Source organism: Vespula pensylvanica, chromosome 1 (genome assembly GCF_014466175.1).
Source record: "Vespula pensylvanica isolate Volc-1 chromosome 1, ASM1446617v1, whole genome shotgun sequence".
Lineage (NCBI taxonomy): Eukaryota > Metazoa > Arthropoda > Insecta > Hymenoptera > Vespidae > Vespula > Vespula pensylvanica.
The window spans coordinates 2,985,450-2,990,449 of NC_057685.1; positions in this window are offsets into that span (position 1 = coordinate 2,985,450).

Here is a 5,000-nt window from a genome sequence, read left to right on the forward strand (position 1 = left end):
ATACACACATCAGTTTTCTTCTTATTTATCATAAAAATATAGTACGAGTCGGTAATAAAAGACTCCTACTTTATCTGTTTATGATATGTTTTAATGTCGATAGTAACGGTGCTGGTAGTAATAGTAGATTTCTGTTTTGTATATCGATAAGTCGTTAGACAGTAAGAATAAGTCGAGTAAGGAATATTAGATTCCTGTTTTATAATCGTGATTATAAAATCATTTTTATTTGAACATTTATTTGGTAGATATTTTTCCTTCCGTAAAGATATGCCATAAACTTTTATTATAATTCTCAATATTAGTATGATTGATGTTTCAATTTGTAAAATTGTAATCTGTAATTATACCAACAATAAGAAATTCATATTTTACGAAATGTAACAGAGCATTATGAATAGACGCGTTACCAGAGAGCGCATCGACGCCATTGACCAATCGAACGACGTCCAAGCAACCAATAGAAACACCGATAAAGGACAGATAGACGCAAAATGACCAATCACGCGACGATGAAGCAACCAATGGGAGCGTATCGAACGGGAAACAAAAGAGCATCTCGTGCAACGTACAAAATCCGTTAAAAAAGAAAACTGTTTCTTTCTTGATATGTGCGCGATAAAAAAATGTGAGTATAAAATATTGGTACTTCGTTTAAATTTTACTTCTGCAGTGATTAGCGTCGTCAACTCTTGATGCGACATCTGAACATGGTTTAAATACTGATTGCAATCAATTATGGACAATATTCAGGAGAAGACTTTTTCTTCGTTAGTATCACATTTTATAAAGATAGTCTTAAAGTAAGTGGATTAATTTTACTTGAAAAAACAAATCTATATTTAATATTAATTGGTAGATTAGTTATTTATTATATATTGTTACATATATATATATATATGTAATATATATATATATATATGTAATATATATATAACAGATTCGTGATATATTTATTATAAACCCTAGACTGCATTGAGAAGAGTTTGTAGTCTTTAGCTTAAATAGGCTCAAGATTTACTTTCATATAAAACAGAATAATTATTAATGTCGGTAATGTAGATCTTGTAGATAAGATAAACGATTATCGACGTTCGGAAGAAAAACCTGCGGAACGTAAATGCCATGTCGGTAATAATATTCGTATAGAAAACTACATTTCCACTATTATCAATTACATTCGTACAGTTTAGCAAAAAAAAAAAAAAAAAAAAAAAAAAGAAAAAAAAATTCATCAAAAAAGAGATTTGATCGTTGATATTTTTAGACGAATCAATTTCGTTGGTATTAATACACGGTGAATTATTAAAGGACTCACGAAAGAGGATAAAATTCGAATAGAAAATGCGATTTCAACCGCGTTTATTGTATTTCCAGAGCAAAGTAAAATTCGTTAAAGTATCGGAGCAATAGTAATTAATGAGAATAAAAAAGTTAAATCATCGTGTAAAAAATAATCGGGAGAAATCGTGGAGTACACGTGTGACAACGTAACACGTATTTACGTTTTTCCTCTTAAATCTAAAAACTTTGTTACGAGTGTAACAACGTTTATAAATATTTTTCCATTACTATTTGAGAGATAGATTATATATGAAAGGAAGTTGGATGTGATGTAGAAATTGAATTGGGGGTTTCTAATGAATTATTTTCGAGATTCTTTTTTTTTTTTTTTTTTCTTTTTTATCGAAATTGCCACTTAATATATTTTTTCATTTTAGCACTTATTTGAATTAATCGTTAAATAATATTATTTCATATAATCTACATTATACCGTCCAACCATTATTTTGGTTCGCGGCCAAGAAAGGATTAATCCCTATCATAATATGATTCGCACCTGCTTAGCAAGCCTAGAAATCCGTAAACGAACGGTAACGTTAATAATCTCCGGTAATAATTGATTTACAAGGTCGATCGTCGAAAGCTCGATCACACTTACATTGTTTTCATTACTTTTTCGCTATCTCTCTTCTCTCTCTTTCGCTCTCGCTCTCTCTCTCTCTCTCTCTCTTTCTCTCTCTTTTTCTCTCTCTCCATATCTATCTATCTATCTCTTTCGCATCATCACACTTTCCCTCATATAAATTAAACGACAATGGCCAACCGCGTTTACAAAATCTTTTCTTCATCGGACGGTCGATTATGTATTGCGCAAAATTGATTTATTTAACCGATCGATCGATCATCATTTCTTTCTCCCTCTCTTTCTATTTTTTTTTTGTTCTGTCACGCGAACGTCATTCCTCTTAATGCTAAGCTGGGTGGAAACGTTTCGATATCGTTCGACACGATTTTATTCGCGTATTTTTATTTTTTGTTTAATTTTTTTTTTTTCCTTTTCTTTCTTTCTTTCATTCTTCCTTTTATATCTATATGTCTATGTTGCTACGTACGTACGTATGTATGTGTATATGTACGTACGTACGTACGTATGTATATATGTATGTATGTATGATGTACGTGTGTGTGCGTGTGTGTGTATAAATGTTGTGTAAGCATGTGTGTGTGTGTGTACGTGTGTGTGTGTGTGTGTGTGTGTGTGTGTGTGTGTGTGATACCTATTAATATCGTCTCTTTGTCTTGTATTAATCCGAGTGTATCGCACCGCACAGAAGAAGAGTACGTACACACAGGATAGCTAATCCGATTCTTTTCTTTATCTTTTTCTTTGTCTTTCTTCTTCTTCTTCGTCGTCGTTTCTTCGCGTTTTCCTTTTTTCCCTTACGAATTAGAATACGATTTATAATAGTAGTACGGCTTAGAAACTAGAAAATAGGCAAGTATTTCCTAAGTTATTACGTTGCGAGAGGATAAATAAGAGGGATTCGAGTTGTGGCCATCGTTTGTGAAAATCGTTTGGTTGAGCCAGTGGGTGGTTGGGTGGTTAAACGGGAGATGGAGGTACTGGATAAATGCCAAAAAAAAAAAAAATAAAATAATAATAGTACTAATAATAATAAGTAGAAGAAAAAAGGAAAATAATAAAAATTAATCATTTTCGTTGCCGTATCGATCGACGCGAAGAGAAATCGCGGGAGAGGTAGTGGAAGAGGTTAGAAAAAAATATATGCAAAAAATATATAGAAATATTAGTTTAAGAGGATAAATTGTGATAGAGAAGACAAACTATTTATGTAAGATAGACAAAACTCAGGAAATATTACGTAGATTTTCTTTAGAACGTCTAATTGTTCTTTTAGAACGATTATGGCAGAATAATTATTAATGACATAAATCGTATAATTTCTATTTCGCGAATATAAGGCAATTATAATGTTTCATTCATTTTTTATGAAACGAATCGATAGCTTGTCTTATTAGTGTAGTTAACGAACTTATCGACTGAGAGTAATGTTTGCTTCTCTCTCTCTCTCTCTCTCTTTCTTTCTGGTTCACTCTGTCGGTAAATAATAAACATATACATGTGTATATATATATACACATATATATAAATATATATATGATTGTGTATGAGAATTGAAATATTATATTATATTATGTTACATTATATTATATTATATTATATTATATTATATTATATTATATTATATTATATTATATTATATTATATTATATATACATATATATATATATGTATATATCTAAAACGTATACATTTGACGTTATTACGGATAGAAAAGACAAATTTTTGATAATATGCGTGAACGCAGTGAAACGTTGCCAAGACTTTTAAAGGGTCGTTTAATAAAAAATGGAAATGAATGATGTTATGTATATGTATATGCGTGTGTGTATATATGTGTGCATTTTATATTTCTCGCGATTAATAATTCACCGTGCCTTCCACGATATAACTTCTTTCTTATTCTTAACGATAGAAAATAATATTACTTTAATTTTTTATCGGTGTTACACACACACACCCACATATATATGTGTGTGTATATATATATATATATATATATATATATATATATATATATACACACACACATATTGTATATACGTAACGATTATCATCACGTTAAGAAATAACCATTGCATTTTTTTTTTAACTCTTTTTTGTCTATTTATCCACTCGCGCTGGAATTTTTTTTTCTTTTCTTTTTTCTTTTTTGAATTTGACTTTCGATAGTTTTTTGTTCCCCCCGACCTCCCCCCCCCACCCTTCGGACTTTGGAGGACGTGTGATATCATAGGTTTTATAATTAGTTATATATATATATATATATATATATATATATATATATATTCATATATTTCTCTTTGTGGCTTTTGTCTACACGAATATATATATATGTACATATGTATTCATGTTTTTGTAACTGTGTTTATGCATTTATTTGACTTTATGTTTATATATATATATATATATTTATATATATATATATATATTATAAATTTATAGTCGAGTATTATGAGAAAGGGATAAGGAGTATTACGAGAAATTGATAAAATACATAGATTTGTACGAAACTGCGACGATTAATGTTTCACCGATATAATTAAAAAAAAAAAAAAAAAAAAAAAAAAAAATATTTTAACGAAAAGGAAAATTTTGTCTTCGCGAAGATAAAAAAAAAAAAGGGGAAAAAAAAATAAAAAGGACGGAGTAATTTAATTTGTCGATTTGAATGTGAAGATGATGATAAAAAGGACAAAGTAAAAGTCTAATGACCGAAGAAAATAATAATGAAAATAAAAATAAATAGAAAAAATTAGCAAGGTAACGTGACAAAATTTTATTTTGCAACTTTGATGCGAAGGTTTCATTTTAGGCTACGTTTCGTTTTAGACTAAACAATATCAAGAGATCATTCCTCTCTCTCTCTCTCTCTCTCTCTCTCTCTCTCTCTCTCTCTCTCTCTCTCTCTCTCTCTCTCTTTCTCAATACTCTCTTAATCCATTTTGTGTGTTTATGTATGTATATGTGTATATATGTGTATGTGCTTCTGCCACGATATTTCTTTCTCATGAATTTGCTAACAAGTATATAACGTCGTTTATAATTCGCACGAACGAATTACGATCGGCTT